General features: G+C 45.1%; 1 protein-coding gene and 2 non-coding genes across 3 annotated transcripts in view; 2 read left to right on the top strand and 1 right to left on the bottom strand.

The window, feature by feature from the left end:
- Positions 1-25,703, top strand: part of LOC126108551 (plexin domain-containing protein 1) — a 460,969-nt gene that overhangs the window by 29,525 nt on the left and 405,741 nt on the right. The gene's annotated exons all lie outside the window — the stretch shown is intronic.
- On the bottom strand, positions 3,752-3,826 carry Trnat-ugu (transfer RNA threonine (anticodon UGU)). The gene has a single exon. It is a non-coding gene; the product is annotated as a tRNA-Thr (tRNA).
- Trnat-ugu (transfer RNA threonine (anticodon UGU)) lies at positions 4,076-4,150 on the top strand. Its single transcript has one exon. It is a non-coding gene; the product is annotated as a tRNA-Thr (tRNA).

A 25,703-nucleotide genomic window follows, 5' to 3' on the forward strand; every position in this document is an offset into this window, starting at 1 on the left:
GTTTACTCTTTTTAACATACGCTACCAGTTTAGACATCAAATGGTGTCAGGATCTAGGCATAATCTGCCATCTACAAACGTTTTCATGTGCAGTGGACAGAATCGTATGCATCAGACCAAAACTAACCGAATTCCATGTGTTCCTTAGCAGTAAGACACCCAACATGGTACGGAATCCAGTTAAATTTGGCCCGCTGCATACGATTCTGTTCATTGAACATGAAATCGTTTGGAGATCGTAGGTTATACGTGGGGCCTGAAGATGACACCATTCGTTGTCGAAACCGCTGGCATGTTTAAAAAAGAATAAACGATGTTGGATTCGAATACAGCCGCTGATTTTGTAGTTATTCAAGCGCTTCCCGGCCGTAGTCCCACCTTCCCTGATGGAATACCAGAGATACTTCAGATTATTCATTTCTCCAAGAATTTCGACGAGAGGGCGTACACGACTTCGTGAGAAACAGCCCAACACCATAGTACTTCTTCCTTTGTGCGCCGTTGTAGGCGAGCGGTTCTAGGCGCTCCATTTCGGAACCGCGCTCTTGCTACGGTCGCAGGATCGAATCCTGCCTCGGGCATGGTTGTGTGTGATGTCCTTAGGTTAGTTAGGTTTAAGTAGTTCCAAGTTCTAGGGGACTGATGACCTCCGAAGTTAAGTGCCATAGTGCTCAGAGCCATTTGAGCCTCTGCGCGCCATTGTGGTTACTTGGTGCTTTCTGTCATTCCTTTTGTTTTACGGTCTTCGAACGCAGTGTATCTCGTCTGACGAGAAGAGATTAAACATCCTGTCATCACTTCATATAATTTTTGACCAGTCTTCAGTGGTTCGTGAGGCTTACTTCAAGTGAACTGTAGTGTGGCCTTCCCATGTTTTACAGTTAATATAGGTTTCCAAAAGGTCGCTTGGCATTCAGATCGATGGCTGCTCGGCGACGTTTAACTGTCGAAAGGTGGACCTTCACCCCGTGGCTTACTTGTAGATCACAGCGTGCTGCCCGGGATGATTTTTTGGTATCGACCATACATTGCCCTCGAATGATCGTATCTTCTGTGTCGGTGGTTTTTCGGGGCCGACTACTTCGTGTCTTGTTATCTATCGTCCTTTCTTTTTCTTTCTCCTGAAGCCGTGACCAGACACGCACAAGCTGTTGTAAGATGCCAAATACCTTGGTGCGAAAAGTGGCAATTGGCCCTGAATAAGGAAAAGTGTGAGGTTATTCACACTAGTACTAAAAGAAATCAGCTAAATATAGATTACGCGATAAGTCACACAAATCTGAGGGCTGTAAATTCCACTAAATACTTAGGGATTACAATTACAAATAACCTGAACTGCAACGATCACATAGATACTATTGTGGGTAGAGAAAACCAAAGACTGCGATTCATTGGCAGAACACTTGGAAGGTGCAACAGGTCTACTAAAGAGACTGCTTACACCACGCTTGTCCGCCCTATTCTGGAGTACTGCTGTGCGGTGTGGGATCCGCATCAGGTGGGACTGACGGATGACATGGAAAAAGTACAAAGAAGGGCAGCTCGTTTTGTATTATCGCGAAATAGGGGACATAGTGTCACAGAGATGATAGGTGGAATGACAATCATTAAAACAAAGGCGTTTTTCGTTGCGACGGGATCTTCTCACGAAATTTCGATCACCAGTTTTCTCCTCAGATTGCAAAAACATTCTGTTGGCACCCACCTACATAGGGAGAAATGATCACGATAAAATAAGAGAAATCAGGGCTCGCACAGAAAAATTTAAGTCCTCGTTTTTCCCGCGTGCTGTTACAGAGTGCTTGAAGGTGGTTCATTGAACACTCTGCCAGGCACTTTATTGTGAATAGCAGAGTAATCACGTAGATGTGGATGTAGACGTTCGCAATGAAGGACGGAGTTTGGCCTTGACTCGGTAGTGTTAAGGCAGCTTGCGTGAAATCTACGGAATATTCTTTACTTTTAGGCGTTGCTGTTAAGTAAACAAAAATATTAGAATTGGGTTTGCGTTATGTAGTTAGGTTTTTTGCGGGTTTACCATTCTGCAAAATACTTACGAGCCCCCTTGGAAACAGTTTTTATACAGCGTAAGTACATGTTTACCTCCACTCAGCGATCAATATATGTAAGTGTGGCGAGGTCAAGCAGTCTTCTGCCCGAAGAACCGGTTTCACTGCGCGCATAGATAAACACGCCTGCCAACCTACTCGTTAAACTACAAAATACTTTTAAGCAATACTGTATACAGGGTGGTCCATTGGTAGTGACAGGGCCAAATCTCACGAAATAAGCATCAAACGAAAAAAACAACTAAGAACGAAACTTATCTAGCTTGAGGGGGAAACCAGATGGCGCTATGGTTGGCCCGGTAGAGGACGCTGCCATTGGTCAAACGGATATCAACTGCGTTTTTTAGAATAGGAGCACCATTTTTATAACACATTCGTGTAGTGCGTAAAGAAATATGAATGTTTTAGTTGCTTTCGCTTTGTGATAAATGGCGCTGTAATAGTCACAAACGTATAAGTACGTGGTGTCACGTAACTTTCTGCCAGTGGGGACGGTATTTGCTTCGTGATACATTACCCGTGTTGAAATGGACCGTTTACCAATTGCGGAAAAGGTCGATGTCGTGTTGATGTACGGCTATTGTGATCAAAATGCCCAACGGGCGTGTGCTATGTATGCTGCTCGGTATCCTGGACGACATCATCCAAGTGTCCGGACCGTTCGCCCGATAGTTACGTTATTTAAGAAAACAGGAAGTGTTCAGCCACATGTGAAACGTCAACCACGACCTGCAAAAAAACGATGCCCAAGTAGATGTTTTAGCTGCTGTCGCGGCTAATCCGCACATCGGTAGCAGACAAATTGCGCGAGAATGGGGAATATTAAAAATGTCGATGTTGAGAACGCTACAGCAAAATCGATTGCACCCGTACCATATTTCTGTGCACCAGATGCATGGCGACGACTTTGAACGTCGAGTACGCTTCTGCCACTGGGCACAAGAGAAATTACGGGACGATGACAGATTTTTTGCACGCATTCTATCTAGCGACGAAGCTTCACCAACCGATGAAGCGTCATTCACCAACAGCGGTAACGTAAACCGGCATAATATGCACTATTGGGCAACGGGAAATTCACGATGGCTGCGACAAGTGGAACATCGGTGACCTTCGCGGGTGTAATGTATGGTGCGGCATTATGGGAGGAAGGATAATTGACCCCTATTTTATCGACGGCAATCTAAATGGTGCAATGTATGCTGATTTGCTACGTAATGTTCTACTGATGAGACTAAAAGATGTTTCACTGCATGACAGAATGGCGATGTACTTCCAACATGATAGACATCCGACACGTAGCTCGCATGCAGTTGAAGCGGTATTGAATAGCATATTTCATGACAGGTGGATTGGTCGTCGAAGCACCATACCGTGGCCCGCACGTTCACCGGATCTGACGTCCCCGGATTTCTTTCTGTGGGGAAAGTTGAAGGATATTTGCTATCGTGATCCACCGACAACGCCTGACAACATGCGTCAGCGCATTCTCAATGCATGTGCGAACATTACGGAAGGCGAACTACTCGCTGTTGAGAGGAATGTCTTTACACGTATTGCCAAATGCATTGAGGTTGACGGCCATCATTTTGAGCATTTATTGTATTGAAATGATAATTAAATGGACACCCTAGCTGCAAGCAGGCGTTGATATACTTCATTGGGGACATGTTGAAAATGTGTGCCCCGACCGGGACTCGAACCCGGGATCTCCTGCTTACATGGCAGACGCTCTATCCATCTGAGCCACCGCGGGCACAGAGGATAGTGCGTCTGCAGGGACTTATCCCTTGCACGCTCCCCGTGACATCCACATTCTTGTGCGAACGCAGACGCTATGCCCGAACTCGTACGGGACTTGGTAGATTAATCTGCCACGAGTAATGAGTATGATGGGCAAACATCTATTAGGCGCACTACGAATGTAGTGTTGTGGACATATTGGGAATGTGGATGTCACGGGGAGCGTGCAAGGGATAAGTCCCTGCAGACGCACTATCCTCTGTGCCCGCGGTGGCTCAGATGGATAGAGCGTCTGCCATGTAAGCAGGAGATCCCGGGTTCGAGTCCCGGTCGGGGCACACATTTTCAACATGTCCCCAATGAAGTATATCAACGCCTGCTTGCGGCTAGGGTGTCCATTTAATTATCATTTCATTTCTAGCAAAGCTGCATGGTCATTGACGGTAACTGTTCTTTCGGGAACAGATACTACCGTCATATATAGTTATTTATTGTATTAATGTGGTATTTACATGTAATCACGCTGTAACAGCATGCGTTCTCAGAAATGATATGTTCATAAAGTTACATGTATCACATTGGAACAACGGAAATAAAATGTTCAAACGTACCTACGTTCTGTATTTTAATTTAAAAAAACCTACCTGTTACCAACTGTTCGTCTAAAATTGAGCCATGTCTGTGACTATTACAGCGTCATCTATGACAAAGCTAAAAAAGTGATCCTACTAAAACATTAAATTTTCTTTACGGACTACACGGATATGTTATAATAATGGGGGTTCCTATTTATAAAAAAAAAAACGCAGTTGATATCCGTTTGATCTATGGCAGCGCCATCTGCTTTCCCCGTCAAGCTAGACAAGTTTCGTTCTTAGCAGTTTTTTCGTTTGGCGCTTATTTCGTGAGATAGTTGGCCCGGTCACGATCAATGGATTACCCTGTATAATCCGCATACTGAAACAGACATTGTAAAAACTACAGCACAGGTTAGGAGGCTGGGATTCGCAGGATATGAACTCAGAACAAACGACAGAATAGTTAAGATCATGATGGAAGATCAAAGCCACGGCTTCAGGAAACTGCCCGAGAGGACTCAAGGAAAATGGGAATTCAGAATTGAAGGAGATGGGCAGTAAACGGGGAAGAGGGAAACTACGTAGAAGGCAAAGTTTCACGAAGTTCTGTAATTGTGACGATGACGTGATTTGCTGGCCAATTCCACAGTATCGGTTAAGCGTGCTGCATGTATTTACATAGGCCGAGTATGCCGACGCGGCAGTTACGTAGTTATCGGTTTTTTAGTGGAAATTCTGCTTCTGCTAACAGAGGATACGGTAGATTATTTCGTAAGCGCAGAGTACCAGATTAGAGCGTTTTCTCAGGTTGTCATTAAACTGCAATTCCCAGCAGTTATTTCATCTGAACGTGCAGATAATACTGTGTATGAAGTGGGAGACATTACTCAGTTATACCGTAGTCCTTCAACAAGCATAGGCAGTATTACCACACCTATTGCTGTCGCACAAATAAGAGTATGGCGGATATTACGTATGCACGGCCTCCATACATACCATTAACAGATTCAGCACCTTAAAGAACAGTTTAGACGACTGGAATTTTGTCGTTGCCTAATTGCATATCGCCGAGTCATACTATCAGGACTGTTTACTGATGAAGCAACTTTCACTCGTGACTGTATGAACAACACGCGTAACTCATATCGGTCGTCCGGCGAAAACACATTCCTTCGTAGAGATCCAGGGTGAGAGTTATTGAACCGTATGAAATAAAATCGGCATAACTTCTGAACGGTTTTCGTTAGTATCTCCAACTGTATGCCCACTTCAATTTGGATTGGTTCGTCAATAACCAAAATTGGCGCATTTGGTGGACTGAGACTGCGCATTTCACGAAGTACGAGGGCAGTTCAATAAGTAATGCAACACATTTTTTTCTCGGTCAATTTTGGTTGAAAAAACCGGAAATTTCTTGTGGAATATTTTCAAACATTCCCGCTTCGTCTCGTATAGTTTCATTGACTTCCGACAGGTGGCAGCGCTGTACGGAGCTGTTAAAATGGCGTCTGTGACGGATGTGCGTTGCAAACAACGGGCAGTGATCGAGTTTCTTTTGGCGGAAAACCAGGGCATCTCAGATATTCATAGGCGCTTGCAGAATTTCTACGGTGATCTGGCAGTGGACAAAAGCACGGTGAGTCGTTGGGCAAAGCGTGTGTCATCATCGCCGCAAGGTCAAGCAAGACTGACTGATCTCCCGCGTGCGGGCCGGCCGTGCACAGCTGTGACTCCTGCAATGGCGGAGCGTGCGAACACACTCGTTCGAGATGATCGACGGATCACTGTCAAACAACTCAGTGCTCAACTTGACATCTCTGTTGGTAGTGCTGTCACACTTGTTCACCAGTTGGGATATTCAAAGGTTTGTTCCCGATGGGTCCCTCTTTGTCTAACCGAACACCATAAAGAGCAAAGGAGAACCATCTGTGCGGAACTGCTTGCTCGTCATGTGGCTGAGGGTGACAATTTCTTGTCAAAGATTGTTACAGGCGATGAAACATAGGTTCATCACTTCGAACCTGAAACAAAACGGCAATCAATGGAGTGGCGCCACACCTACTCCCCTACCGAGAAAAAGTTTAAAGCCATACCCTCAGCCGGTAAAGTCACGGTTACAGTCTTCTGGGACGCTGAAGAGGTTATTCTGTTCGATGTCCTTCCCCATGGTCAAACGATCAACTCTGAATTGTATTGTGCTACTCTTCAGAAATTGAAGAAACGACTTCAGCGTGTTCGTAGGCACAAAAATCTGAACGAACTTCTCCTTCTTCATGTCAACGCAAGACCTCACACAAGTCTTCGCACCCGAGAGGAGCTCACAAAACTTCAGTGGACTGTTCTTCCTCGTGCACCCTACAGCCCCGATCTCGCACCGTCGGAATTCCATATGTTTGGCCCAATGAAGGACGCAATCCGTGGGAGGCACTACGTGGATGATGATGAAGAAGTTATTGATGCAGTACGACGTTGGCTCCGACATCGACCAGTGGAATGGTACCGTGCAGGCATACAGGCCCTCATTTCAAGGTGGCGTAAGGCCGTAGCATTGAATGGAGATTACGTTGAAAAATAGTGTTGTGTAGCTAAAAGATTGGGGAATAACCTGGTGTATTTCAATGCTGAATAAAACAACCCCTGTTTCAGAAAAAAATGTGTTGCATTACATATTGAACTGCCCTCGTATATTCTCCCTCAACGGGTGACCGTGTGGTGTGCAATGCCCAGTCACGGAATAATCTGTGCGATATTTGTGGATGACACGGTGACCACCGAACGGTACGGGAAGGTTTAGGAAGATGATTTCATCCCCATTATCCAAAGCTACCCTGATTTCGACGAGATGTTGTTCATACAAGACGGAGCTCGACCCCATCGGAGTAGGAGGGGAGTGTTTGATGTCCTGGAGCAGCACTTTGGTGACCGCCTGATTCAGGCTGTGGGGTACCCAGAGGCCACTGGCATGGGCCTCGATTGGCTGCAATATTCTCCGCATCTAAGGACGTGCAGATCCTTTTTGTGGGACTTTAATAAAGACAAGGTGAACAGCAACTACCCAAAACGATTGCTGAGCTAAAAACAGCCATTTAGGTCATCGACAGCATCGCTGTTTCGACGCTTCGGCGGGTCATGCGTAATTTCCCTATTCGCCTGTGTCGCAGAATCTCCAATGATGGAGGGCATATCGAACTTATCACTGTATCAAGTTCTGCGGCGTATCAGGAGATATTGAGTTCGATCGATCAGTTATCTTTTGACCAGCTCATCCGACGGGTAGAAATTTGCTTAGCGATCCGTGACTCTGCATGAAACAGTCTGCAGGAACAATGAATACTTAGTTCCATCACCCAACGGAAATCCTGACTTACCGATTTAGCACCGTCATTTTGACACAGTGTACTTTTTCGGCCTCGGTTTACCTGAAAATCAGCGGCTGTTTCTTTCATGCATTTCTTATTTTGTGTATGTCGTAGAGTTATGTAGTTCATCACAGTATATTGTAGTATACTTTCCAAAACGTATGGAAGCCATTTGAACAATTTACGACGTATTTATAAATGTTGTTGTGGTCTTCAGTCTGGAGACTGGTTTGATGCAGCTCTCCATGCTACTCTATCCTGTGCAAGTTTCTTCATCTCCCAGTATCTACCGCACCTACATCCTTCTGAATCTGTTTAGTGTATTCATCTCTTAGTCTCCCTCTGAGATTTTTACCCACCACGCTGCCCTCCAATACTAAATCGGTGATCCCTTGATGCCTCAGAATATGCCCTAACAACCGATCACTTCTTCTAGTCAAGTTGTGCCACAAATTTCTCTTCTCTCCAGTTCTATTCAATACCTCATTAGTTATGTGATCTACCCATGTAATCTTCAGCATTCTTCTGTAGCACCACATTTCGAAAGCTTCTATTCTCTTCTTGTCCAAACTATTTTTCGTCCATGTTTCACTTCCATACACAGCTACACTCCATACAAAAACTTTCAGAAACGACTTACTGACATTTAAATCTATACTCGATGTTAACAAATTTCTCTTCTTCAGAAACACTTTCCTTGCCATTGCCAGTCTACATTTTATATCCTCTCTACTTCGACCATCAGTTATTTTTCTCCCCAAATAGCAATACTGATTTACTACTTTAAGTGTCTGATTTCCTAATCTAATTCCCGCAGCATCGCCCGATTTAATTCGACTACATTCCATTATTCTCGTTTTGCTTTTGTTGATATTCCTCCTTTCAAGACACTGTCCATTCCATTGAACTGCTCTTCCATGCCCCTTGCTGTCTGACAGAATTGCTCAATATACAGATTGAATAACATCGGGGAGAGGCTACAACCCTGTCTCACTCCCTTCCCTTTCATGTCCCTCGACTCTTAGAACTGCCGTCTGGTTTCTGTAAGAGACCTATTCAATTCCGCACATCTCTATTAACCAGAAAAAATACTATTGTATCTTATGTCAATTTTTAGAATACTTTTCCCAGTTAAAATTTTTTTCTGTATAATTTAGTTGAAACTGTAATAAAGTTCAGGTATAGACAATTTCACGTTACAGAAACAAATTTTCCAATGCTTTACAATCGTAGAGGTGTGTAAGTAAATTCTGAAAAATACAACTTGGGTGAAACTGCGATTGCAGATAAGTCATATTAAATTCTGTCTCAGAACATTTCTGAAGTACAGTCTTCATTCTGCTACATTTCTTGGTGTTAACGATCGCTTTTGGTATTATTCTATACATTTCTTGAGGAACGTATGTTCATCCTGCAGCCAAAGTCAGTCACAGGCAATCATATTAGTGCCACGTTCTACGTCCAAATTGTTTAACACTTCCAATCTAGTAATCTCTTAGTCGGTGAAACGTATATGCACACAACAGAATATCTACACAGCAAATATCAGTTCCGCGTAAACAAAACACTGGAACTATTCAAAGCCGAACAGGAGAAAAATGACAGTAGTGGATGCTGGAAACCAGCAGTGTTACCAACATACACAATGTATCCTAAACACAATCACAGGAAGCAAAAATTACCCAGTTTTGCAAAATGCTAATAGTTCTCTACCTTTTCACGTAACAGGCGCGCAAGCGTACACGACCCTAAGCCTAATTTTTTTTTTTTTTGTTGTATGGTCGTCTTCTTTCATTCTGAACCCAATAAATATAGCACTGTAATCACGAAAGACTATAGAATGTAATAAATTTATAAACAAATCTGTTTTCAGGTCATTCGAAAGTACCATGTGCCCTTAAGGGAAAATATAGGGCATGCAAGGCACTTTTTGTCATCAGTCTACTGACTGGTTTGATGCGGGCCGCCACGAATTTCTCTCCTGTGCTAACCTCTTCATCTCAGAGCAGCGCTTGCAACCTACGTCCTTAATTACTTGCTGTATGTATTCCGATCTCTCTCTACCTTTACTGTTTTTGCCCTCTACAGCTCCCTCTAGTACGATGGAAGTCATTCCCTCATGTCTTAGCAGCAGATGTCCTATCATGCTGTCCCTTCTCCTTATCAGTGTTTTCCACATTTTCCTTTCCTCTTTGATTCTGCACAGACCCTCATTCCTTACCTTGTCAGTCCACCTAATTTTCAACATTCTTCAGTAGCACCACTACTCAAATGCTTCGATTCTCTTCTGTTCCGGTTTTCCAACAGTCCACGTTTCGCTACCATACAATGCTGTGCTCAAATTAAGGGCTATGTTTGATGCTAGTGGACTTCTCTCGGTCAGGAATGCCATTTTTTGCCAGAACTAATCTGCTTTTGATGTCCTCCTTGGTCTGTCCGCCAGTGGTTATTTTACTGCCCAGATAGTAGAATTCCTTAACTCCATCTACTTCGTGAGCATCTATCATGGTGTTAAGTTTCTCACTTTTCTCATTTCTGCGACTTCTCATTACTTTCGTCTTTCTCCTATGTCCATATTCTGTACTCATTGGATTGTTCATTCCATTCAGATGATCCTGTAATTCTTCTCTTTCACTCAGCAAAGCAATGTCTCCAGCTAATCGTATCATTGATACTCTTCCATATTGAATTTTAATCCCACCTCTGAACCTTTCTCTTATTCCCATAATTACTTCTTCGATGTTCAGATTGAGCACTAGGGGGGAAGACTTCATCCCTGTCTTAAATCCTTTTTAATCGGAGCCCTTCGTTCTTCGTCGTCCACTCTTGTTATTCCGTTTTGGCTCTTGTGCATATTTTATTTATGAATTTGGCCAGCTATGGACCGCATACAACTTAAGACTTACGGTGTTTCTTTTTCTTTCGTTCTTCCCAGTACTTCATTTTCTCATCAACTGCTCGTCACTGTTCATCTGTTCACACTCTTGGGTCGAGGTTTTGGCTCGTCGTCTTCATAGTTCGCGTTTTCTATCAGTAGCCTGAAGTGATTCCTGTCACTTATTATTTCTTCTGCAACACCTATTTTGTTGGCATCTTTCTTTACTGCTTCTATCCATCCTACAGTTTATCAGCTTACTAACGTAATTAAAAATTTTCTTTGTAATCCGTGTTTCTTCCATTCTTTTTAAATGTCCATAAAATTTTGGCCGTTTCTTCCTCATTGTATCTGTGATCTTTTCTATATTTTTGTATAAGTCTTCATTTCTCTTTTTAATCCACCTATTTTCCACGTTTTTCTCAGGACCCTAGAATTTTTCTTAGTATTTTTCTTTTTTCTAGTTCTCTTAATTCCCCTTTCCTATTCAATGTTAGGCACTCTGATCCATATGTTGCTTGTGTCCTAATAACTGAGTTATATTGTCTAATCTTCGCTTGTTTGGATAATGATTTCTTATTGTACTAGTTTTGTGTTAATTTATTTGCAAATTCTAACTTTTTTATTGTTTCTTTATTTGTTGTGTTATCCAGTCCATTGGCTTGGATCCACTCCCCCAGGTATTTGAGTCGATCAACTCTTTTAATTTTTGCATACTTCGTTTTCATAAACTTTTCTGTATTATGTTCGTGTTCTAAATACTCGGTTTTTTCGTAGGATATGTTTAGCCCAGTCATTTCAGCAATCTCGTATTACAGATAAAGGATAACTGTTGCGTCTGTTCGGTTTTCAGTTATCAATGCCATACCATCTGCAAAGACTAAACATGTCATTTCAAATTTGTTCTCTCCTTGGCCCATGCTTACACCCCTTGTGCCTGTGTTGTTTAATGTGCTTTCCCAAGTTTTTTTACTATTTTCTCTAAAACCAAGGTAAAGAGAAACGGGCAAAGTCCGTCTCCTTGTCGAACTCCCGTTTTGATTTTGAATGGTTCAGAATTTCGCTTTGAAACTTAATTCTTGATGTTGTATCTGTGAGAGTTTGTTGAAGTCGTCTGGTGTTTTCGTCTGTCCCTGATTCATAAAGTATCTGGAATAGTGCTTGTCAACTGAGTCGTATGCCGTCTAGAAGTCTACGAAAGTAACTACGGTATTTTTATTTAGTATAGCTCTCACTCTCAAAATCGTTTTTAAATTAAGAATCCGTTCTTGTGCATATTGTACATTACTGGCCATTAAAATTCCTACACCACGAAGATGACGTGCTACAGACGCGAAATTTAACAGACAGGAAAAAAATGCTGTGATATGCAAATGATCAGCTTTTCAGAGAACTCAAACAAGGTTGGCGCCGTTCGCGACACCTACAACGTGCTGACATGAGGAAAGTTTCCAATCGATTTCTCATACACAAACAGCAGTTGACCGGTCTTAGCTGGTGAAACGTTGTTGTCATGCCTCGTGTAAGGAGGGGAAATGCGTACCATCACGTTTCCGACTTTGATAAAGGTCTGATTGTGGCCTATCGGGATTGCGGTTTATCGTATCGCGACGCTGCAGCTCGCGTTGGTCGAATGGTTCAAATGGCTCTGAGCACTATGGGAGTCAACATCTTAGGTCATAAGTCCCCTAGAACTTAGAACTACTTAAACCTAACCAACCTAAGGACATCACACACACCCATGCCCGAGGCAGGATTCGAACCTGCGACCGTAGCAGTCCCGCGGTTCCGGACTGCAGCGCCAGAACCGCTAGACCACCGCGGCCGGCCGCGTTGGTCGACATCTAATGAGTGTTACGAGAATATGGAATCGGTGGGTTCAGGCGGGTAATACGGAACACCGTGCTGGATCTCAACGACCTCGTATAACTAGCAGTCGAGATGACAGGCATCTTATCCGTATGGCTGTAACGAATCGTGCAGCCAGATCTCGATCCCTGAGTCAACAGGTGGGGACGTTTGCAAGACAACCACCATCTGCACGAACAGTTCGACGACGTTTGCAGCAGCACGGACTATCAGCTCGGAGACCGTGGCTGCAATTACCCTTGAGACTGCATCAAAGGCAGGAGCGCCCGCGATGGTGTACTCGACGACGAACCTGGGTGCACAAATAGCAAAACGTCATTTTTTCGGATGAATCCAGGTTCTGTTTACAGCATCATGATGGTCGCATCCGTGTTTGGTGACATTGCGGTGAACGCACATTGGAATCGTCTATTCGTGATCGCCATACTGGCGTATCACGCTGGCTCGTCACAATACGCCAGTCATTACTCTCCATGAACTGTGGTATCGGATTGAAGCTGCATGGGCGGCTGTACCTGTACACGCCATCCAAGCTCTGTTTGACTCAATGCCCAGGCGTATCAAGGCCGTTATTTCGGCCAGAGGTGGTTGTTCTGGGTACTGATTTCTCAGGATCTATGCACTTAAATTTCGGAAAATGTAATCACATGTCAGTTCTAGAATAATATATTCGTCCAATAAATACCCGTTTATCATCTGCATTTCTTCTTCTGTAGCAATTTTAATGGCCAGTAGTATATATTACCCGTCTCTCTATAGCTTACCCCCAATTTTTCGCAGAATTTCGAACATCTTGCACTACTGTCGAACGCCTTTTCCAGGCCAAGGCCTATGAAAGTGTCTCGATTTTTCTTTAGTCTCGCTTCTATTATCAATCGCAACGTCAGAATTGCCCCTCCGGTGCCTGTACCTTTCCTAAAGCCGAACTCAGCAGCTGGTGGACGTCGGTTCTCCGGTTAGCTTTATGTGGGTTCCTGGCCATGTCGGTATCCCTGGGAACGAAGCTGCAGATGCCGCGGCCAAGGCTGCGGTCCTCCAGCCTCGGACAGCTTCCTGTTGTGTCCCTTCGTCCGATTTTAGCAGGGTCATTTGTCAGCGCATTTTATCGCTGTGGCATGCCGATTGGGCTGCACTTACTGACAACAAGCTTCGGGCCATAACCTCTTCCCGTGGCTTGGACGTCCTCCTCACGCCCTTCTCGGCGGGAGGAGGTAGTTTTGGCCCGGTTAAGAATTGGACACTGCCGGTTCAGCCATCGCCATCTGCTGACGGCTGCGCCGGCGCCGTTCTGCCCATGTGGGCACTTGCTGACGGTTCGACACATTTTAATGTCCTGTCCAGATTTTAACACACTGCGTCTAGATCTTAACCTGCCAAGTACTTCGATGCCATTTTAGCGGATGACCCACGAGCAGCTGCTCGTGTTCTTCGTTTTATCAATTTGACAAACCTCACTAAGGACATTTGATGATGCTGTTTTTTAATCCTAAGCCTGTCAGTCTGTCCTTTATCGTGTTTTCCCTTTTAGTTGTTGTTTTAAACTTGTGCCTCGCAGTGCATTCTTAACGTCGTCAGGGCGCTAATGACCATTGAAGTTGTGCGCCCTAAAACCACAAAAAAAAAAGCCATCCGAACTCTGTTTGACTCAATGCCCAGGCGTATCAAGGCCTTTATTACGGCCAGTGGTGGTTGTTCTGGGTAGTGATTTCCCAGGATCTATGCACCCAAATTGGATGAAAATGTAATCACATGGCAGTTCTAGCATAATATATTTGTCCAATGAATACCCGTGTATCATCTGCATTTCTTCATGGTGTAGCAATTTTAATGGCCAGTAGTGTATATTATCCGTCTCTCCCTATATCTTACCCCAATTTTTCGCAGAATTTCGAATACCTTGCACTACTTTACATTGTCGAACGCCTTTTCCAGGCCAAGACCTATGAAAGTGTCGATTTTTCTTAGTCTTGCTTCTATCATCAACCTCAACGTCAGAATTGCCACTCCGGTCCCTGTACCTTTCCTAAAGCCGAACTGATCGTCATCTAAGGCCATTACCAGCTGGCTTGCTACGTGCGCCGCTGGAGCGCTGCCCCTGGCAGAAGGTGAAACTCTCGCCTGTACACAGTATACAGTGCCGGCACCCACTGGAACGGAGACAATGGCGGCTCTTCACAACGGCTGGCGCAGAGTCACGCTAGCTGACCAGGTACCGCGTGACGTCACCAGCCACGGCGTTTCGGTCGGCCGCTCGTAGTCTCGCCGGAGTTGAGAGTTCTGCTCCTCGTTACTCAGCCGCGATCCGTTCCGTTACTCATTCTCGCCGAGTGGGCGACTGCGGAGGCGAAAGTCGCCGGCCGGTGACGTCATTGTGGTCTGGCGGCTGCGCTCGGATTGCGTGCAGTCTGGAAGGTCGAGAGAACGTATGCCTACCCACTTTCTCTGCAGCACGCAGAGGTCTGGCCCACACCTGCGAGTGTGCGGTGGAAACTACGAGGGTGGTCTGAAAAGTTCTCGGAACGGAATAGAAAATAGTTCATACGTCACTGAAACATTCTTTTATTTTTCAATGTAGTGTCCTTGTAGATAAATGAGCTTTGTTCAAAATGGCTCGCCGGCCAGAGTGGCCGAGCGGTTCTAGGCGCTACAGTCTGGAACCTCGCGACCGCTACGGTCGGACGTTCGAATCCTGCCTCGGGCATGGATGTCTGTGATGTCCTTAGGTTAGTTAGGTTCAAGTAGTAAGTTCTAGGCGACTGATGACCTCAGAAGTTAAATCCCATAGTGCTCAGAGCCATTTCAACCAAATTAAGATATATTCCGGCGCTGGACAGCCTTTAGCAAAGGCAGTGATGGATTGACACCTTCTTATAGGAAATGGCATCACCTCTACAATTTCATGAAAGTAGGGGAGCAGGGTTGTGAACTTCTGAGAACTGAGTAAGACTTAACAATTTATAATCTTTCGATAATGTCAAGAACGGCCGGCGACAAGCCAGGTAATCCGAATTAGCGCTGCCGGCGCCAAGGGAATCAATTTGTACAACACGTACGGACGGCAAAGTGTTAATATTCTCTGCGTGGTCATTGATATACATCGTGAACAGCAAGGGTCTCAACAACCTTCACTGGGGCACACCCGAATTTTGCTTCTACATCTGACGATTCTCCATCCAACATAACACACTATGACCTCCCTACGAAGAAATCCTCAATCCAGTCACAAATTTTGCTTGATATTGAATGAGGAGGTTCTGCGCAGTATCGTAGAGTTAAGGTATATGTGGAAAATACTGACAAGGGGAAGGAACAGGATGTTAGGATATCTGCAAAGACATTAGGGAATGAGTTTCATGGTGCTAGAGGAACTGTAAAGGGAGACAGGGAGTGGAATGCCTCCAACAAGTAATTGGGGACGTAGGTTCCAAGTGCTACTCTCAGATGCCGGTTGGGACAGGAGAGGAATTCGTGACGAGGCGCGCCGCATCGAACTACGCGGCTGAGTCAGATAAAAACCTTAAATTTGTAATAACTGGAAATTTCGCGCCGTTATCCTGTAAGTTGGTAAGCGTGCTACAAACAGCTTGCAGAATGGCCTGTAGGTGGCAGAATAGTGCAGATACACACATACCGTCGCAGTGTCAGTATAAAGATGGCCGCCCCACTTGAGACTTGCACCAGGGAAGAACAGCATTCTTGTTATTCGGTTTCTGCGTAGTGAAAGTGCGAAACCTATTGAAATTCGTCGACGAATGAAGGTTCAGTACGGTGATGCACGTCTGTCACAGCAGCAAGTCTACGAATGGAGTAGGAAGTTTGAAAACGGTGTGACTTCAGTGGAAGATGCTCCTAGTCCAGGTCGAGTTGTGACTCCACAGAACACTGCAGCAGTTGAAGCCATAGTGAAGGAAAACAGCCGAGTGACACTGAATGACATTGTAGCATGTTTACAGATTAGTCACGGGTCAGCACACCACATTGTGCTCGATGTGCTCCAGTTTCACAAAGTGCCTGCAAGATGGATGCCACGGCAGCTGACTCCTGAAATGAGAGAACCACGTGTTGATGCTCGTGAAGACCTTCTTCGCCGCTTTGAACGAGAAGGTGACGGCTTCCTTGCACGAATCGCTACTGGGGAGAAACCTGGGTTCACTTCCACCGACCGGAAACGAAGAGGGCGAGCAAGGAATGGCGCCATTGCTCATCACCAAACCCAAAGAACTTTCGAACAGAACCATCAGCAGGGAAGGTTATGCTGACTCTCTTTTGGGACGAAAAAGGAGTTATTTTGGAGCGTTACATGCCTAGAGGGACCACTGTCACCAGTGCATCATACACAGATCTCCTAAAAAATCATCTGCGGCCTACAGTCAAATCAAAGCCACGTGGATTGCTGTCAGCAGGTGTCCTTTTGCAGCATGACAATGCAAGGTCCCACATGCCCGTACAACAGTTGCAGCAATCACAGACCTGCATTTTGAGAGTCTTCCTCATCCACCACACTCACCAGACCTTCTCCCAAGTGATTTCCATATGTTTGGACCACTCAGAGACGCAATGGGAGGAAAGAAGTTCCGTTCTGATGAAGAGGTACGCGACGCGGTGCACGAGTGGTTGCACAAACTTCCAAAAGAATTTTTTTCGTAAAGGAATTTATGCACTTTGTAAGCGCTTGAGGACTTGCATTGAGCGTGGGGGAGATTGTGTTGAAAAGTGATACAGCTTTGTACCACTTCTGCACAACAATGAATATTTATAAAAATATTTAAGGTTTTCATTTGACTCACCCTCGTAGTCAGAAGACTGAAAACCATACGATCTTACTTCCGACAGTATGAGCAGATGCTTGTACCATGGACAGTGCCGGCGAAGGCAAACTCGTAATGGTGATTGCCTCATTGTTCACGAGCCGTTGATTGAGGCCAGTGATTCTTGGTGTGTGGTGGGTGGTGGGGATGCATTATAACGCAGCAAGGAGGCGGCTGCTTGCAGATCAAAGGCAGCGCCTGCAACAACACGCCCGCCGCCGTACGTGACTCCGGCCACCCGCGCGTTGTCCTGGTTGCGATCGCGTGGACGCGGTGCTTCGCTGCATTTGTTAAACAAGACGGCGAGTCGCGAGTGCAGCTGCACAAACATTTAGTGCTGACGACGCTCTGGTGGCGTGGCGAGCATTGTTCTAGTGTACTCAATTCGTGCTCAGGTCATAGCCCGTGCCCCTCCAGCCTGTGGCGCCGCCAGTAACACTAACACGCTTCTCCAAAGCATTGCGAGAGACGGACCTCTGTCCACGGCTGCGCCATACTCCATGACAATGGTTATCCGCGGCAGTGCAGTACTGCGACCCACCCACTGCTCACAAGGGAACCTCCCCATCGCACCCTCCTCAGATTTAGTTATACAGGGTGTTTCAAAAATGACCGGTATATTTGAAACGGCAATAAAAACTAAACGAGCAGCGATAGAAATACACCGTTTGTTGCAATATGCTTGGGACAACAGTACATTTTCAGGCGGACAAACTTTCGAAATTACAGTAGTTACAATTTTCAACAACAGATGGCGCTGCGGTCTGGGAAACTCTATAGTACGACATTTTCCACATATCCACCATGCGTAGCAATAATATGGCGTAGTCTCTGAATGAAATTACCCGAAACCTTTGACAACGTGTCTGGCGGAATGGCTTCACATGCAGATGAGATGTACTGCTTCAGCTGTTCAATTGTTTCTGGATTCTGGCGGTACACCTGGTCTTTCAAGTGTCCCCACAGAAAGAAGTCACAGGGGTTCATGTCTGGCGAATAGGGAGGCCAATCCACGCCGCCTCCTGTGTGTTTCGGATAGCCCAAAGCAATCACACGATTATCGAAATATTCATTCAGGAAATTAGACGTCGGCCGTGCGATGTGGCCGGGCACCATCTTGCATAAACCGCGAGGTGTTCCCAGTGTCGTCTAAGGCAGTTTGTACCGCCACAAATTCACGAAGAATGTCCAGATAGCGTGATGCAGTAATCGTTTCGGATCTGAAAAATGGGCCAATGATTCCTTTGGAAGAAATGGCGGACCAGACCAGTACTTTGAGGATGCAGGGACGATGGGACTGCAACATGGGGCTTTTCGGTTCCCCATATAGGCCAGTTCTGTTTATTGACGAAGCCGTCCAGGTAAAAATAAGCTTAGTCAGTAAACCAAATGCTGCCCACACGCATATCGCCGTCATCAATCCTGTGCACTATATCGTTAGCGAATGTCTCTCGTGCAGCAATGGTAGCGGCGCTGAGGGGTTGCCGCGTTTGAATTTTGTATGGATAGAGGTGTAAACTCTGGCGCATGAGACGATACGTGGACGTTGGCGTCATTTGGACCGCAGCTGCAACACGGCGAACGGAAACCCGAGGCCGCTGTCGGATCACCTGCTGCACTAGCTGCGCGTTGCCCTCTGTGGTTGCCGTACGCGGTCCCCCTACCTTTCCGGCACGTTCGTCCGTCACGTTCCCAGTCCGTTGAAATTTTTCAAACAGATCCTTTATTGTATCGCTTTTCGGTCCTTTGGTTACATTAAACCTCCGTTGAAAACTTCGTCTTGTTGCAACAACACTGTGTTCTAGGCGGTGGAATTCCAACACCAGAAAAATCCTCTGTTCTAAGGAATAAACCATGTTGCCTACAGCACACTTGCACGTTGTGAACAGCACACGCTTACAGCAGAAAGACGACGTACAGAATGGCGCACCCACAGACTGCGTTGTCTTCTATATCTTTCACATCACTTGCAGCGCCATCTGTTGTTGAAAATTGTAACTACTGTAATTTCGAAAGTTTGTCCGCCTGAAAATGTACTGTTGTCCCAAGCATATTGCAACAAACGGTGTATTTTTATCGCTGCTCGTTTAGTTTTTATTGCCGTTTCAAATATACCGGTCATTTTTGAAACACCCTGTAAGTTGGCACAGTGGATAGGCCTTGAAAAACTGGACACAGATCAATCGAGAAAACAGGAAGAATTTGTCTGGAACTGTGAAAAAAAATAAGCAAAATATACAAATTGAGTAGTCCGTGCGTAAGATAGGCAACATCACAGGTAATTGCCAGTCTAGGAGCGCCGTGGTGTCATGGTTAGCGTGAGCAGCTGCGGAATAAAAGGTCTTTGGTTAAAGTTTTCCATCAAGTAAAAAATTTTTCTTTCTTATTTTCGCTAAGTTATGATCTGTCCGTTCGTTCATTGACGTCTGTTCACTGGAATAAGTTTAGTGTCTGTGTTTTTGCGACCGCACCGCAAGACCGTGCGACTAGTAGACGAAAGGACGTGCCTCTCCAATGGGAACCGAAAACATTTGATCGCAAGGTCATAGGTCTTAGGTCAACCGATTCCTCCACAGGAAAACGTCTGAAATATTCGATACGGCATATGCGTCACATGACAGGAATATGTTGTCAACCCACCTAACTTGTACACTTGGCGAATGGGTAAAAAGATTCTTCTACCTTGCCCGATGTAGGTTTTCTTGTGGATGTGATGATCACTCCCAAAAAACTGATGAAAACGTAAGAGTTGGTCACATGAACTGCAACAAATGAATGCAACACTTTCACAGTCGCACAGTTTTCCCTGTGTTCTGTCAAAACATATGTTTTTAACGTTTTCAAAATTTTCCGTGCGCAGACCGTCAAACCCTGCATATTTCCAAGCAAATCTGAATATGTCCTGGAATTTTGGAGAGCGAAGTTGATTATGTGTGGGTCCCTGAACTTTGATAATCGTCTGAAAATAAAAATTTAAACTTTTTCACGCGAGGGAAGACTTGAACCAAGGACCTCTCGCTCCGCAGCTGCTCACGCTAACCACGAGACCACGGCGCTACAATTACCTGTGATGTTGCATATCTTGCGCATGGACTACTCAGTTTGTATATTTTGTTTTTTTTTTTTCGTAGTTCCACACAACGTCTTCCTGTTTTCTCGATTGATCCGTGTTCAGTTTTCCTGGCCTATCCACTGTGCCAACTTATAACTAAATCTGAGGGGGGTGCGATGGGGAGGTTCCCTTGTGAGTCCAATGTCGAGCTATTAATAAAATCCGAGTCATCGATAATTTCAAAGGACTATAGAAGTATACCGGAGATCTTACAATTAAATGTTTCCCTGAGATATTAGTCTCTTTTTTATTACGTACGATAATGATCGAAGCAGACGAAATAAACTAAAATTTGTGCTGCTTGCCTAGGAATTAAGAAGACCCGGGTTCGAATCCTGGCCGCAGCACAAATTTAAATTCATTTCGTCTGCCTCGATCATTATCGTAGATAATATACCGGAGATGTTTCTTCCCTCGATGTATCTACAGTCGCGTAAGACGTAAGATCCCCTTCATTCCGGGGGCCATTGCACGTATCGACAAGCGGTGTTCGGCGAATCATAGCCGACTATGGAGTACATGCAGAATAACAATGTTTATATTGACCGAGATAATGAGGCAAGTACGTGTTCTTTTTAAATGGGACGCTATACTTCTTTTACCATCGTTCTTACGCTCTGAAAAAGACGCGTATAGTAATGCAATGCATCTTGCTATTGTGATTAAAATAGGGCGGATGAGGACTTACCTACGTAGCGTAGGCCGTGCATGCTGCATAGACCGCGGCAACTCGGCCTGCGGGTCGCGCGAGATGTTTTACAGTCTGCAGCAGCTTCCGACCGCCTCGACCTTCAATCGCACAATATTTCCCAGCGTCTTTTAAGCAAAGTTTGAATCACAATAGCAACATGCGTTATCACTATACGCGTCTATTCCATAGCGTTCGAATGATGGTAAAAAAAGTATAGCATCCCATTTAAAAAACATGTACTTCACTCATTATCTCGGTCAATATAAACGTTGTTGTTGTGCATGTACCAAAGCATGTGCTCCATAGTCGGCTATGATTCGCCGAACACCGTTTGTCGATACATGCAACCGCCCCGCGGAATAATGGGGGTGTTACGTCTTACGCGACTCAACCTGTATATCAAAACGATAATACCGAGCGCCGATATTTTTATTTTATATTTTTTCGCGGATTCCGATAAATATTTGAAATTGTTCTTTTGGAATAGTAGTAAACCGTAATTTTACTTAAACTTTGTAATGGAGTGTTACTACTTTTTGAGCATTCATCACGTGCAGCGTCTCTCTTTGACTCTATGAAGCAAGTATATGTGGCACAAAAAAGTCCAATTGCACTTTTGGGGGTGACGGTGTGAATGGAACAAGGTTTTCGATCTGAAGAAATAGGACCAGTTGCGATTAAAAAAAATTTAAACGCGACCAGTGTGCTATTCCTTGACATTCGTATTCTTCAAAAACAGATGCTGGAAATGAACAAAAATGTAAATGACAAGAGTTGGTCACTGCGGTGGGCGGAGACGTATGAGGGGAAATCCTGACGTAATCGGCGCTCGGCGCTGCCAACAGAAGCTGCAACGTTTAGCTTCACCACGCAGTTTTGATGATACAGCTGCTAGATTTCTGGCGTTGGCAGAAATGAGAGAAACAAGAAAGTCGACATGAAGTGTTCCGGTCAAATCCGACATGTGACGAAACCGAACGAGGGCTCCATCGCACACCCTTTCATTCTGCCACTTGCGTACAGCTACCATTGTTAGCATAGTGGTTACCGCCAAGCGCGAACGTCCATCGTTTTCCTTTGTTTACGATCGAAGGGGGATAAGCAGGCTGCTAGCTTGTTGACGTACAGAATATCCAATAATAAATTAATACTTAAATATACAGCTCTAAAAGCGCCACTGTATTTACAATGTGTGTTTCTGTAGGCAGGTACGTAGATATTTTTTCTGACGATATATCGATACTTCATCTCCGTATATCGAGAGCAATAATATTATTTTTAAATATCGATATACTGTATTCCCGATATTTTTTAATAATATAGACAGTCGTAGTGGAATGCAACGCCTTTCACAAGCAGTCCATGTCTTGTATCCTGCCTATTCCTCAAATATGGGGTGCATAGGAAACCTCCTTCCTCTGGTCGCTAGACAATTCAAGCAAATAGTATCAGTTAATTTTATTGACAGAAAATAAATGACAACTCTTAACTTTCAGAAATACAGATGTCGCGAGCTAAGGACGACAGACAAATAAGATACCTCTTCCGCAGTGTCAATGTTACACCATATGATCAAAAAATAACCGGACACCCCCAAAAACATGCGTTTTTCATATTGGCTACATTGTGCTGCCAGTTACTCCGTATCAGCGACCTCGGGAGTAATTAGACATCGTGAGAGCAGAATGGGGCGCTCCATGGAACTCACGGACTTCGAACGTGGTCAGGTGACTGTGTGTCACTTACGTCATACGTCTGTGCCCGAGATTTCCACACTCCTAAACATCCCTAGGTCCACTGTTTCCGATGTGATGTTGAAGTGGAAACGTGAACGGGCGCGTACAGCACATAAGCATACAGGCCGATCTCGTCTGTTGACTGACAGATCGCCGAAAATTGAAGAGGTTCGTAATGTGTAATACGCAGACATCTATCCAGACAATCACACATGGAGTTCCAAACTGCACCAGAATCCACTGCAAGTACCATGACAGTTAGGCGGGAGGTGAGAAAACTAGGATTTCACGGTCGAGCCGCTGCTCATAAGCCACACATCACGCCGGTAAATAGAAAAGGACGCCTCGCTTCGTGTAAGCAGCGTAAATATCGGGTCATTGAACAGTGGAAAAACGTTACTAGAGTACGTGATCAAAACTATCCGGACACGTGGCTGAAAACGACTTACAGGTTCGTGGCGCCTTCCATAAGTAATGCTGGAATTCAATACGGTGTTGGCCCACCCTTGGCCTTGATGACAGCTTCCACTCTCGCAGGCATACGTTTAATCAGATACCGGAAGGTTTCTGGGGCGATGGTAGCCCATTCTTCACGGAGTGCTGCACTGAGGAGAGGTATCGGTGTCGGTCGGTGAGGCCTGGCACGAAGTCGGCGTTTCAAAACATCACAAAGGTGTTCTGTAGGATTCAGGTCAGGACTCTGTGCAGGCCAGTCCATTACAGGGATGTTACTGTTCTGTAACAACTCTGCCACAGGCCGTGCATTATGAACAGGTGCTCGATCGTGTTGGAAGGCGCAGTCGCCATCCCCGAATTGCTCTTCAACAGTGGGAAGCAAAGTAATGCTTAAAACATGAATGTAGGCCTGTGCTGTGATAGTGCAACGCAAAACAACACGGGGTGCAAGCCCCCCTGCATGAAAAACACGACCACACCATAACACCATCGCCTCCGAATTTTATTGTTTGCACTACACACGCTGCCAAATCACGTTCACCGGACATGGGCCATAGCCACACCCTGCCATCGGATCGCCATATTGTGTACCGTGATTCGTCACTCCACTCAACGTTTTTCCACTGTTCGGTCGTCCATTGTTTACGCTGCTTACACCAAGCGAGGAGTGGTTTGACATTTACCGGCGTGATGTGTGGCTTATGAGCAGCCGCTCGACTATGAAATCAAAGGTTTCTCACAAGGGAACCTCCCCATCGCACCCCCCTCAGATTTAGTTATAAGTTGACACAGTGGATAGGCGTTGAAAAACTGAACACAGATCAATCGAGAAAACAGGAAGAAGTTGTGTGCAACTACGAAAAATAAGCAAAATATACAAACTGAGTACTCCATGTGCAAGATATGCAATATTAAGGTCGTGGTCCCGTGGTTAGCGTGAGCAGCTGCGGAACGAAAGGTCCTTGGTTCAAGCGTTCCCTCGAGTGAAAAGTTTAATTTTTTGTTTTCTGTTTATGTGATGAACTGTTATGTTTTCATCTCTTTCGGAGTGATTATCACATCCACAAGAAAACCGAAATCGGGTAAGTTAGAAGAATCTTTTTACCCATTCGCGAAGTGTACAAGTTAGGTGGGTCGACAACATATTCCTGTCATGTGACGCACATGCCGTCACCAGTGTCGTATAGAATATACCAGACGTGTTTTACTGTGGAGGAATCGGTTGACCTATGACCTTGCGATCAAATGTTTTCGGTTCCCATTGGAGAGGCACGTCCTTTCGTCTACTAATCGCACGGTTTACGGGTGCGGTCGCAAAACAGACACTAAACTTATTACAGTGAACAGAGACGTCAATCAACGAACGGACATATCATAACTTTGCGAAAATAAAGAAATCGTAATGGATAAGCATAATTTTCACTTCAGGGAAGACTTGAACCAAGGACTTCTTTCCGCAGCTGCTCACGCGAACCACGGGACCACGGCGCTTCTGTGCGCTATTAACCTTGATGTTGCCTATATTTCGCATGGACTACTCAGATTGTATACGTTGCTTATTTTTTCGTAGTTCCACACAACTTCTTCCTGTTTTCTCGATTGATCTGTGTTCAGTTTTTCAAGGCGTATCCAGTGTGCCAACTTATATCTAAATCTGAGGGGGGTGCGATGGGGAGGTTGCCTTGTCAGCTCCCGCCTGACTGTCACAGTACTTGCAGTGGATCCTGATGCAGTTTGGAATTCCTGTGTGATAGTCTGGATAGATGTCTGCCTATTACACATTATGATCCTCTTCAACTGTCGGCGGTCGGCCTGTACACTTTTGTGCTGTACGTCGTGTCCCTTCAAGTTTCTACTTCACTAACACATCGGAAACAGTGGACCTAGGGGTGTTTAGGAGTGTGGAAATCTCGCGTACAGACGTATGACACAAGTGACACCCAATCACCTGACCACGTTCGAAGTCAGTGAGTTCCTCAGAGCGCCCCATTCTGCTCTCACAATGTCTAATGACTACTGAGGTCGCTGGTACTGAGTGCCTGGTAGCAGATGGCTGCACGATGCACCTAATATGAAAAACGTATGTTTTTGTGGGTGTTTCACAAACGTAATTTTCCTGTCCCAAGCTTCTTACAAGGGAACATCCCCATTGCACCCCCCTCAGATTTAGTTGTAAGTTGGCACAGTGGATAGGCCTTGAAAAACTGAACACAGATCGATCGAGAAAACAGGAAGAAGTTGTGTGGAACTATGAAAAAAATAAGCAAAATATACAAACTGGTTCGTCCATGTGTAAGATAGGCAATATTAATGGCAATGTCAGGCGAGGAGATCCGTGGTCCCGTGGTTAGTGTGAACAGTTGCGGAACGAGAGGTCCTTGGTTCAAATCTTCCCTCGACCGAAAAT

Source organism: Schistocerca cancellata, chromosome 11 (assembly GCF_023864275.1).
Source record: "Schistocerca cancellata isolate TAMUIC-IGC-003103 chromosome 11, iqSchCanc2.1, whole genome shotgun sequence".
Lineage (NCBI taxonomy): Eukaryota > Metazoa > Arthropoda > Insecta > Orthoptera > Acrididae > Schistocerca > Schistocerca cancellata.